A 13,930-nucleotide genomic window follows, 5' to 3' on the forward strand; every position below is an offset into this window, starting at 1 on the left:
AGGTATGATTAACCCAATACCCGCTTGCGTATCCGCGCAAGAAAGAGTTGTATAATTTATGCAAGAGGTTTGAGTTCTCCAATTATGTGTATTCACAAATGGCAACATTATATTAATATCGTGTTACATTCAATATTTTCGAACGGTGTTTTATAGAAAAGAATCAATAAACAATGATCGTATTGTACGTGTCGCGGAGGAGATTGTTTATGAATGATTAGAATAGTCCACTTTCTGCTGCGTGTGCGTGACGTAGTATTTTCGCTCAGCTCATTCATAAATCTGAGGCTGGCGATAAACAAAGGGGAGTCCGTGTGAGAATAACGCAGTAGTATAAGGTTACGCTTGTTTATATTCACAGGTCTCAATTAATGATACGTTGACCACGAGTTCAACAATTATTACAGGGATACGATAGACAACATAAAAAAATGTTTCATTATCGCTGAAACTGTTAAAAAAACATTTAAATATAACAATAATATTCTCTAAAAAATGTAGTCTTGCTGTTTTGAAATAAGGTTTGGAATTTTGTTTTCTAAATAACTTAATTCAAAACAAAAGTTTAATTATAGTGTTTTTTACTTGTTAGTCGCATATTTAGCGCATTATAATGTGTGCTATAATAGGCAAACCATACATTAGTAAAATTCAATCTGCCTTCGCACATAGAAGGAATGGGTCAATTAGGTGCTGCGTTTCCTTTGCTTACTTCAGTTAGAGGTCAATTATTTAAGTAATAGCAATCACAAGGCTCCGACTTCAAAGGAATTGCGGAGCTTTCTTACATAAAAAAAGTCGTAGTCGCATGGTATTTGCGTTTTGCGTCCTATTTGGTCACGTGGTTCTTTTTCCCGGTAGTTTTGGCATTCATGATATATGAGGCTATTAATAGATGCGCCTGTCGATAAACAAAGGAAAGTTTACGGGTTATAACAACGCAATAGGTTACGCTCTCGCATACAACTCAATGACGTAGTACAGGTCGTGAAATGAGAGATTCGGGAAAAAGTTGACGCTTATTTATATCAAAGACCCATATTATATATAGGTCTTTGTTTATATTCTCAATTTATAAAACGTTGAACATAAGTTCAACAATAACTTCAGCGATACGATAGACAAAAAAAAGTTTCATAATTGCTAAACCCGAATATAACAATTTATAATAATAATACGAATGCAATAGCAGAAGGTTAGTAGAAGGTTAAGCTTGTTTATATTCACAGTTCTCAATACATAGACAGTTGGATATGAGTTCATGAATTACTACAGGCATACTATAGGCAACCTCGATAATGCTTTTTAATCGCTAAAACCGAAAACAACCTAATATATTATATTAAATATATTTATAACAATAAATGTCTTTTAAAAATGTAGTCGGCGTATACGCTGACTTTGAAATAAAGTTAGCAATTTACTTTTCTAAATAATTAAATACAATTAAACAAAAGTTTAACTATTGTGTTGTGTTTTTCACTTGTAAGCTGCATATTCACCGCATGAAATGTGTGTTAGCATTGTCAAACCACACATTAGTGTGAGTAAAATAAAAAATATACTACGGGAGAGCACTTCATATGTGTCCTCATATGCCTTGTTATGAGTATCTTTCTTCACTATCGAAATATATCGTATGTTTATATTTGATTTAAACGCAGTTTTCTTTCGACACATTTAAATCACACGTCAATAGCGCCGTCATGCGAAAATGGGTCTTATGCGTTTCGGCAAGCGTTTGTTAAACCCAACATGTGCTTTTGCGCAGTCAGGCCATAGGCGACGCTGTTCGCTTTAAAATCACTCAATATGTTATGTTTCTCCTTACCAGAAGGAGTGATAGCTGAGTGGGCTTTTTATATGATGGGCGCATATGGAATAAGACCCATTTTCACATGACGAGGGTCATTACAAATCTCATTGCGAATTGAAAATGCCACATTTAAGAACAATGCTTTTTGATACAAAATTGAATTGAAAATAGCAAACTTGTTAATAATGGCAGCCTATCCACACATTAAGGAATGATTTCCAGACGTGCTGACCAAGTACGGCAAACATTGTGGTATGATAATTAAACGATTTTCTCTTATCGTGACACTATACTATTTCGCTAATGATTGTTTTCTCATCTTGGAGGCGAAAGTGAAATTCTGCGAGATGGATTGTAACGCGTAATTGTAACAGGGCCACAATTTGTGTCGTTTGAGCATACAGAGAGTAGTCCGGAATTCCTTACACTGAACAGTGCTACATCCTTTGAATTGAGCACATACGCAGTGATGTAGCAAAAATTCAGAGGTTGTATCTCGAATCAGCTTATTAAATATTCGAAAATATTCATGCGTGTCTGTTGGCGTTATGTAAAAGTCACTAAGATGAAAACTGAAACAGCTATGCCTAAAAGCGCATGAGTGCTCTATACCTATGTTTATGTTAGCGTTGTTGACACCGTGTGAACTGCTCGGGTAATAAGTAAAGCATAAACAGCAATGTTTATATACTTTTATTCCTCCATATACAAGATACGAAGATTGTTGTATATTTTGAATTTGTATATGGTGTCAAAAGTCAAAAGTTTTGTACACGGAACTTTCATTATATATTTATATTCTTGGTGAGATAGTCATTTGATATTAGAAAAAAATATTCCTTTAATATGATGGTGACTGCAAATTTTCTTTATATTAAGTTATCATTACCATTTTCATCATACTTTCTATGCTTTCAGAACTTCCAAAAAGCATGTTGTTTTTATTTTGTCTTAGTTATTTCTATGAAATAATAAGGATGATAAAAAATGCACACAAAACTCGACCCGTGCGCTATGACACACACTTTATAAAGTTGAATGGCGTGTGTTCATTTCAAACTTGCGATTGATTTTCAAAAATGAATTGCGTGTTAAATTATGCAATAGCGAACATCTTCAGTGCCTTCAGCGCTTTGATCTTCAAACAGGGAGAGCTTTTTCCATAAATTCATCCCTGACAAAATTGCACAACTTCACTCTCATAAGTTTGTCTTGGTTTCCTACAGTTAAACTGTTCCTGAATTTGGTCAAGACTTTATTCTGTACATAAAAGCCCCTCTCACATCCTGCAGTATGAACAGCAGAAGTGTGTGTTGTGATATGTACTTACATTCTACGTTACATAGGACGGAATGCTGTACGATCTGCATCACTATTATGTACATGTGTATGTACCGTATACAAATAAAAGATGCTATTTATTTCAGAACTTGCTTATTTTTAATTGTCACTTTAGAAAAAACAACAATGATCAATTAATCCAGAAAATTATAATAACATCGCTTTACAATATAACTGTCTGCGATCACAACAGACGAACACAAAATGTGTTTTCCGCCGTTTATTCTTCACATTGAACCACATGTTTTACATCGAGGCTGCGTTATCGATAAATATCTACACACTGAGCGAGTTTAAATTGTTGAGGATCAATTTTGAAAACCTTTTTGGATGGCATTTTCTTTGTTTACCGTACGGGACAACACATTAAACGTCCAATGAACTTTTAATAAAACGCCGTAACTGATTGGATAATTGATATATTTCAACCAATCAAAATACGCGTATTACATTCTGAATGTAGTAATGTTACTTCCGTTCTACTTTTCAAAACAGTGTTAACATGTGTTTCGCTTATCTCCACGAATCAAACTCTGTATCATGCACAACTTTGACGATGTTGAAAATCGGACTTTTTAAACAATGCGTCCCGAGTACGCATATGTTTGAGAATGATGCGTCCCCAGAAAAAAACGTGCGTCTGGCACGCGGGACGCACATCAAAATGAATCACTGCACAGGTCATATATAATTTAGGCTATTTTAAAATAGATACGAGAAAATAAAACTTCTGCTGATAAATAAGTATAGTGGGATGTTGCGTAACTTACTTGAGCGGTTTTTAATTTGATATGTCTAGGAAACGTTTTTTTTTTGTTCGAAACAGATATATGATATATAATTTGTCAAAATCGGAAGAGAAATGAAAGTATAATTAAACCAAGAAATATCTTTTTTAAAAAGATATACGGCGTTGATTGTGGTTCGAGTTGGTGAAAGGTAAAGAGTTCAATGAATGAGATCAAAGATAGCGAATGTCTTTTTCTGTGCAGTTCTTAGCTGCATCACACGCAGTACGGGATGTTACGCGGAGTTTTCGCGGCTTATTTTACATTATTAAATATTGCTGGTCATAAACCTATAGATACAAACCAGAAAACCAAAAGAAGAATGGAAGTGAAATTAAAACATATGAGTCAACCGGCCTGACGCGAAGTTACCACACATATTTTAAATATTTATACGCTCGTTCTTCGAACAAACCTGTTTTAGTGGTTTGTCGGGCATTGCTATTTGATTCGATTATTAACAGTATCGCGAATCATCGCGCTCATGCTTAAAGGGGCCTTTTCACAGATTTTGGCATGTTTTGAAGTTTGTCATTAAATTTCGGAAATTAATAAAATCTGCACCAATCATGAAGTCATGTGCTTGGTCATAACTCCTTCAAAACAAGTCTTGACACGTGTTTGATGGTTTTTCGATTCACTATATCTTTCTTCCCTTAACATTTGGAATCATTAGTGATATTATAGGCATTTTTCACTGTTGAATAAAATAGTGTCATTGTGTCGTATGAACAAATCTGCATGAATACTACATTATAGGCATTTTTCACTGTTGAATAAAATTGTGTCATTGTGTCGTATGAACAAATCTGCATGTAAACTATATTTGGACTCAAATCGTACATCAAATCATTTCTGTCTTCAGTTGTCAAAACACCTATATACTGTTTGATTCCAATAATGTCGCTTTAATGGAATTACCATTTTTATTCATTTGCTTCTTAATATTAAATCACCTAAACTTGTTTTATTAGTAGCACAGCCCCATTAATATTTTTATTTAGTACTGCCCTTGGAATTTGTTTACGTCATGTCATTATGGATTTTTTGTGACGTCATACGACCGACTTTCCCAGTTGTAATCTACATGCATAGGTCATTGGGTTTATAACGTTCCATTTTATTTATATTTTCTCTCTGATAGGCGTTTCTTGTTTGATTTAATTATTTTTAATTTGTTTAGCAGTCACATAAACAACCAAGCTATGTAATATGGAATTTTTACACCCATTATTGCTGCTTCTTCCTGTATTTGCGCGATGATTATCTGAGATATTAACTCTATGAGTCTATATTCTCAAATCTTTTCTATAAAGAAGGAATGTAGTTGACAATTGTTAATAGTTTTATTTGATCGTTCGTCAAAAAGTTGTAATTCTGTTACTCTTGTATCTTCAATGCAATTGAGTAATAAAATAGTAATTAAATTGAATGCGTTTTAATTCCCTTTTATTATTGTTTAATTTGAGTTACAATGCTATGACGTTAAATTTTATTTACACTTAAATGTATTATGAATATTGCTGGGCCAAGTGTGAGGTTGAGCGCTCTATAACCAGGTTTAAACCCCCAATGCATTGCATTGACCGTTCCAAGGCGGTGACTCCAGCTTTATTCATATTTTGTGTTTATGTTGGTTTGTATTGTGCTGTATTGTGCTGTTTTGTACTGTTTGGGCAATCGGTCACTTGCCTTAAATAAAGGACCAACTAATTGTTTTTAATAAAAATTCAATACTGCTCCAGCAGCTGGAGTTTCACTTCTTTATATTGAGACTATAATATTTCCTAAGAATCACTGCGCAAAAACATTTTTACAAAGAAATTTCCTAGTGCCGATACATGTGTTACTCCTGAGAGACTTCTACCAACATCGTATGCAACAGTACTCCGCAGACAATACTATCAAATCATATTATGGGTGGGGATGGCAAATAATATGAAACCGACAGAATGGGAATTGAAACAGAAAAAAACGATAATAAATTTAAATAATGACCCAAAACAATGCTGCACCTGAAGAACTATTTAAATAATCATTGTAACTGTTCTGTAGAATGTAAATCATTTCATGTAAATCTATGGACTCTGCACTGCTGTATGTGGTCCTTGCCAAATTGAAAACTCTGATAATCCAAACAAGTCACAATAAGTCGGTGCTAAGGAGGAGGAGGACGACACCGACAATTGAACGCCCTGAGAAAAATATTATCGACAGAGGTTATTGTATATCAGGTGATAGAGGACAGCTGAATGTTATAAGTTTGACTTCACGATTATTGAAATAACTAAAATAAGTGATATTAAGAATTCTAATCGAAGTGTTCCTTGTCTGCCATACTATGGTGTTTGACATAAAACTCATTGCATTTAATTCAAAAGTAATGGACTTGTTGTCCTCCATAGTGTGTAGGCGTTGAAATTTAATAAACTTACACTATGTCTGATAATCTTAATGTTGTTTTTTTCGCCCCCCCCCCCCTCCTCAAATCTAGGTATGGACACCAAAATCATCAAATGATCAAATTTGAGTGGAAAGGTACATAGTTACGATCATAACAAGTTTTGGCGTCCAAAACACATTTTTTCGGATGTCCGATTTCGGTAAACTTCTTATATGTCATAAAGTTTTACCCGACCAGGATCAGTCAAAACACCTTTTTTTGCATTTTTGGGGGGGAACAAAGTGTATATTGACCCAACTATAATGCAAATAAATCATGTTTACTTTTGTTATCATTACAGTGTCTTATAAATCTTCTCCCGATATGAATTTCACAACAAAGGATGCCTGCCACTTACTCACCATTCTTCTTATCACAAATCTAAATTTAACAAAATCGTTAATTGCCTTTTATTTAAGAACAACATTTTCACTGTCAACGCTCTGTTCTAACAACAAAGTTTCTACCACAATGTATCCAAAATAATGTTATTAGCACGTGTATATGCACCATTATTGACACTTATACCCGGCAGTTACGTAAATCATGTGTTTAAGACCATCATCCAGAGAACAATTTACTTCCTAACTTACTATGCAAAATTGATGAACTCGCAAGTTTAATTCCACTTAAAGCAAATATTAATTATATACAAAACTAAATTATAAACTGCTTTGTTTTTCAATATGAAGCAAACGGGATATAATATCTGCAAAACATAAAGATCTTTCGAACAAGTTTACAAGACAAGTCTCTAAAGCTGTTACATATATGAATACACTATTTCATTTTCTTAATATATCCCTTTTGATTTTTAAATTAATTATACCCCCACAAACGAAGTTTAGGAGGTATATAGGAGTGAGCTTGTCTGTCTGTCTGTTGGTCGGTCGGTCCGTATTAAGTGTCCGCTCTCTAATTCAAGTTGTTTTCATCATATCTTCACCAAACTTGGTGAGATGTTGTATCTAGATGATGTTTAATTCATTATTGGAATACCTGAATACTTTAAAGCTATGTTCGCATAAATATGCATCCGCACATTATCAGACCACGTCGTATATCACACAGAACCATAATGATGAATTATAAGGAAATATGGCCGTTAATTGTAATAAATCATTTGTTCAAATATTATGTATGGAACTAATACAAAGACTCGTAACGCATATATTGTCATACAGGGTTTAAATTTAAAAACAACGCACATAAAGCAATGAATATTGTATGCCCGTCACATAAAAACCTCGAATGGCAAATAAATAGATTTGCATCTCATATAAAGCCCAAAAGGACTAAACCAGTGTTTTTGCGCTCAACCCTTAACAAGAGACCCATGCAATTTTCACGCTAAATGAATAACATACTTTCTCTTCCCAATTACCTGTAAAAAACAATACTATAATGTTATTACTTAGTTGAATTCATAATGGCTTTGTTATTGAGCTGCAGACAGCCGTATTGGCATGAGGCCGCAGGCCGAAGGACAATGCGGCTGTATGAAGCTCAATAATAAACCCAATATGAATTCAACTAATTAATGACAATTTTATTAATTAACTTTTTAATATTATTCAGCAAGAAAAGCTCTAATTTCACTTTCGAATTACAGTTTTTACATATACAAGGGAGAGAAATTCTTGTTCTTATCCACTTCTTTTACAGAACATAATTACTACATAAAAAGTATGATTGAGGCTGTGATCGAGCACCGCCTATTAATGTTATATGCCAATAATAATCATTTAAATCTGTCTTAGGGCTAGCCGAGCCTCACACTTACATCAGATTTAATCACAAAACAAAAGCGAGTCTCAAATTATTTTAATCAACTATTGCAGACATAAAATGAAAACGTAAATTTCAAATTGTGACTCGTAAATTGAATATAACAAACATTATTGTAATGCCCTTGCTATATGATATCTATCTTTTTAAACTGTATTTTTTGAACATCAGTCGGTATCAATGTTAAAGTGGCACATTGTATGTTACTAATCAGTTCAATCTTTGTTAACTTTATCTACCATTATCTAATTTTCTTTATTGTAATCATTCATGTCATTACTCTTGTGTATGTTGTTTGTGGCTCAAAAGCAATTTGTCTGCTTAAGGGCTAATAAATATTGTTGTTTTTGTTGTTGTTATAAAACCATCAGGGGATAGGATTTTTAATTTATATCCAGAAATAATAACTTAACTATGACGACATTGAAGCAATTAATTGTACAAAGCAGGCCCAAACACCCATGCATAAAACAAACAACTGTGCAATATCTCACCTGCCGAATGTGATAATCAATATCGCGCAAAAACATAATATCTGTCTTCAAAACAAGTTAATAACCTGCAGTTACCACTGTGACTTGACAGCGTTGTCAGCAAAATAGGATTGGCCATCTAAACGACCTCTGACTCGCATTGAATAAATAGCCTCGCAGATAAAAAAAAATTACAGCCATAGTTTGCTATTGTTCTTAAAATGCCATCAAACAGCTTCGACAACTACGACATGGGGATCAAAGTAGGCTTTGCGTGTTTAAATGCCCCATTTGTGGCATTTGCGATCGTTGGAATCGTAGCCCTTAATCGCACTCGAAAAACACCGGAAACAGCGCGGTAGGTAAACACAAAGTGTTATTTTGAATATATAATTTATATAATTTATTGTTACTCTCAGCCGCTAATATAGATTGTTTTAAGATTTCAAATAAAAGATTTACAGTTTCGGACAGTCTTTAAATGATACGATGAATTCAATATATTGACTTTTTGATAAGTGTTTGTTGTAAATATTTTTGAAAGGAGCGTATATGGAAAAAAATCAATAAAAATGTTTGTATTATACGTATAGAGAAGAGAATGTTTATGAATTATTAAAATACTCCACTATCTGCTGCGTCGTAATGACGTAGTATTTTTGCTCAGCACAGGCAGTGATTCATTTTGAAAACTACATCAATGAGTCCCTGGGACTGGCATATTTTGAATCAATGGGTCCAAACTGAAAACAATGGGTTCCAGATTGTGTATTTGTAAATTCGTTACAAATAATCTACTTAACATGATACGCCTTAGCCAGGGGCTCTTTTATGCAATTTAACAGCTAAAAAAAGAAATAGGTTTATAGCCAGTCTTTATTTGTTTTACTTTAAATAACAAACAGCGAAACATATATCATCTTAAACAGAGAACTTTTAACTTATTTAACAATTTGGACTGACTAGAGTTTTAATAAATTGGAGGACTAGTGTTAATAATTTTTTGGTCAAAATTATCCCTTTCAAACAGTGTGACAAAAGACAATATCTTCTTTGGTGAAAAGGTTTAAACCTTCAATAAGTATTTAGTGTAACAACACTCATTCTGTATTTAAGGTGTATAGACTTCTCGCCTTGTTTTTTTAGATGGGCGCTTTAGCGCCCGTCTTAAGTGCTTAGTGTGAAATTCAGGTCGATACGACTAGGTATGATTAACCCAATACCCGCTTGCGTATCCGCGCAAGAAAGAGTTGTATAATTTATGCAAGAGGTTTGAGTTCTCCAATTATGTGTATTCACAAATGGCAACATTATATTAATATCGTGTTACATTCAATATTTTCGAACGGTGTTTTATAGAAAAGAATCAATAAACAATGATCGTATTGTACGTGTCGCGGAGGAGATTGTTTATGAATGATTAGAATAGTCCACTTTCTGCTGCGTGTGCGTGACGTAGTATTTTCGCTCAGCTCATTCATAAATCTGAGGCTGGCGATAAACAAAGGGGAGTCCGTGTGAGAATAACGCAGTAGTATAAGGTTACGCTTGTTTATATTCACAGGTCTCAATTAATGATACGTTGACCACGAGTTCAACAATTATTACAGGGATACGATAGACAACATAAAAAAATGTTTCATTATCGCTGAAACTGTTAAAAAAACATTTAAATATAACAATAATATTCTCTAAAAAATGTAGTCTTGCTGTTTTGAAATAAGGTTTGGAATTTTGTTTTCTAAATAACTTAATTCAAAACAAAAGTTTAATTATAGTGTTTTTTACTTGTTAGTCGCATATTTAGCGCATTATAATGTGTGCTATAATAGGCAAACCATACATTAGTAAAATTCAATCTGCCTTCGCACATAGAAGGAATGGGTCAATTAGGTGCTGCGTTTCCTTTGCTTACTTCAGTTAGAGGTCAATTATTTAAGTAATAGCAATCACAAGGCTCCGACTTCAAAGGAATTGCGGAGCTTTCTTACATAAAAAAAGTCGTAGTCGCATGGTATTTGCGTTTTGCGTCCTATTTGGTCACGTGGTTCTTTTTCCCGGTAGTTTTGGCATTCATGATATATGAGGCTATTAATAGATGCGCCTGTCGATAAACAAAGGAAAGTTTACGGGTTATAACAACGCAATAGGTTACGCTCTCGCATACAACTCAATGACGTAGTACAGGTCGTGAAATGAGAGATTCGGGAAAAAGTTGACGCTTATTTATATCAAAGACCCATATTATATATAGGTCTTTGTTTATATTCTCAATTTATAAAACGTTGAACATAAGTTCAACAATAACTTCAGCGATACGATAGACAAAAAAAAGTTTCATAATTGCTAAACCCGAATATAACAATTTATAATAATAATACGAATGCAATAGCAGGAGGTTAGTAGAAGGTTAAGCTTGTTTATATTCACAGTTCTCAATACATAGACAGTTGGATATGAGTTCATGAATTACTACAGGCATACTATAGGCAACCTCGAAAATGCTTTTTAATCGCTAAAACCGAAAACAACCTAATATATTATATTAAATATATTTATAACAATAAATGTCTTTTAAAAATGTAGTCGGCGTATACGCTGACTTTGAAATAAAGTTAGCAATTTACTTTTCTAAATAATTAAATACAATTAAACAAAAGTTTAACTATTGTGTTGTGTTTTTCACTTGTAAGCTGCATATTCACCGCATGAAATGTGTGTTAGCATTGTCAAACCACACATTAGTGTGAGTAAAATAAAAAATATACTACGGGAGAGCACTTCATATGTGTCCTCATATGCCTTGTTATGAGTATCTTTCTTCACTATCGAAATATATCGTATGTTTATATTTGATTTAAACGCAGTTTTCTTTCGACACATTTAAATCACACGTCAATAGCGCCGTCATGCGAAAATGGGTCTTATGCGTTTCGGCAAGCGTTTGTTAAACCCAACATGTGCTTTTGCGCAGTCAGGCCATAGGCGACGCTGTTCGCTTTAAAATCACTCAATATGTTATGTTTCTCCTTACCAGAAGGAGTGATAGCTGAGTGGGCTTTTTATATGATGGGCGCATATGGAATAAGACCCATTTTCACATGACGAGGGTCATTACAAATCTCATTGCGAATTGAAAATGCCACATTTAAGAACAATGCTTTTTGATACAAAATTGAATTGAAAATAGCAAACTTGTTAATAATGGCAGCCTATCCACACATTAAGGAATGATTTCCAGACGTGCTGACCAAGTACGGCAAACATTGTGGTATGATAATTAAACGATTTTCTCTTATCGTGACACTATACTATTTCGCTAATGATTGTTTTCTCATCTTGGAGGCGAAAGTGAAATTCTGCGAGATGGATTGTAACGCGTAATTGTAACAGGGCCACAATTTGTGTCGTTTGAGCATACAGAGAGTAGTCCGGAATTCCTTACACTGAACAGTGCTACATCCTTTGAATTGAGCACATACGCAGTGATGTAGCAAAAATTCAGAGGTTGTATCTCGAATCAGCTTATTAAATATTCGAAAATATTCATGCGTGTCTGTTGGCGTTATGTAAAAGTCACTAAGATGAAAACTGAAACAGCTATGCCTAAAAGCGCATGAGTGCTCTATACCTATGTTTATGTTAGCGTTGTTGACACCGTGTGAACTGCTCGGGTAATAAGTAAAGCATAAACAGCAATGTTTATATACTTTTATTCCTCCATATACAAGATACGAAGATTGTTGTATATTTTGAATTTGTATATGGTGTCAAAAGTCAAAAGTTTTGTACACGGAACTTTCATTATATATTTATATTCTTGGTGAGATAGTCATTTGATATTAGAAAAAAATATTCCTTTAATATGATGGTGACTGCAAATTTTCTTTATATTAAGTTATCATTACCATTTTCATCATACTTTCTATGCTTTCAGAACTTCCAAAAAGCATGTTGTTTTTATTTTGTCTTAGTTATTTCTATGAAATAATAAGGATGATAAAAAATGCACACAAAACTCGACCCGTGCGCTATGACACACACTTTATAAAGTTGAATGGCGTGTGTTCATTTCAAACTTGCGATTGATTTTCAAAAATGAATTGCGTGTTAAATTATGCAATAGCGAACATCTTCAGTGCCTTCAGCGCTTTGATCTTCAAACAGGGAGAGCTTTTTCCATAAATTCATCCCTGACAAAATTGCACAACTTCACTCTCATAAGTTTGTCTTGGTTTCCTACAGTTAAACTGTTCCTGAATTTGGTCAAGACTTTATTCTGTACATAAAAGCCCCTCTCACATCCTGCAGTATGAACAGCAGAAGTGTGTGTTGTGATATGTACTTACATTCTACGTTACATAGGACGGAATGCTGTACGATCTGCATCACTATTATGTACATGTGTATGTACCGTATACAAATAAAAGATGCTATTTATTTCAGAACTTGCTTATTTTTAATTGTCACTTTAGAAAAAACAACAATGATCAATTAATCCAGAAAATTATAATAACATCGCTTTACAATATAACTGTCTGCGATCACAACAGACGAACACAAAATGTGTTTTCCGCCGTTTATTCTTCACATTGAACCACATGTTTTACATCGAGGCTGCGTTATCGATAAATATCTACACACTGAGCGAGTTTAAATTGTTGAGGATCAATTTTGAAAACCTTTTTGGATGGCATTTTCTTTGTTTACCGTACGGGACAACACATTAAACGTCCAATGAACTTTTAATAAAACGCCGTAACTGATTGGATAATTGATATATTTCAACCAATCAAAATACGCGTATTACATTCTGAATGTAGTAATGTTACTTCCGTTCTACTTTTCAAAACAGTGTTAACATGTGTTTCGCTTATCTCCACGAATCAAACTCTGTATCATGCACAACTTTGACGATGTTGAAAATCGGACTTTTTAAACAATGCGTCCCGAGTACGCATATGTTTGAGAATGATGCGTCCCCAGAAAAAAACGTGCGTCTGGCACGCGGGACGCACATCAAAATGAATCACTGCACAGGTCATATATAATTTAGGCTATTTTAAAATAGATACGAGAAAATAAAACTTCTGCTGATAAATAAGTATAGTGGGATGTTGCGTAACTTACTTGAGCGGTTTTTAATTTGATATGTCTAGGAAACGTTTTTTTTTGTTCGAAACAGATATATGATATATAATTTGTCAAAATCGGAAGAGAAATGAAAGTATAATTAAAACAAGAAATATCTTTTTTAAAAAGATATACGGCGTTGATTGTG

At 33.8% G+C, this 13,930-nt stretch overlaps 1 long non-coding RNA gene across 1 annotated transcript; it reads left to right on the forward strand.

Moving 5' to 3' along the window:
• The first annotated feature begins 204 nt into the window (after positions 1-204).
• LOC127843476 (uncharacterized) lies at positions 205-11,318 on the forward strand. The gene is made up of 2 exons (XR_008032216.1): positions 205-1,195; positions 11,048-11,318. It is a non-coding gene; the product is annotated as an uncharacterized LOC127843476 (long non-coding RNA).
• The last annotated feature ends 2,612 nt before the right edge of the window (positions 11,319-13,930 follow it).

Source organism: Dreissena polymorpha, chromosome 1, assembly GCF_020536995.1.
Source record: "Dreissena polymorpha isolate Duluth1 chromosome 1, UMN_Dpol_1.0, whole genome shotgun sequence".
NCBI classification, from domain to species: Eukaryota; Metazoa; Mollusca; class Bivalvia; order Myida; family Dreissenidae; genus Dreissena; species Dreissena polymorpha.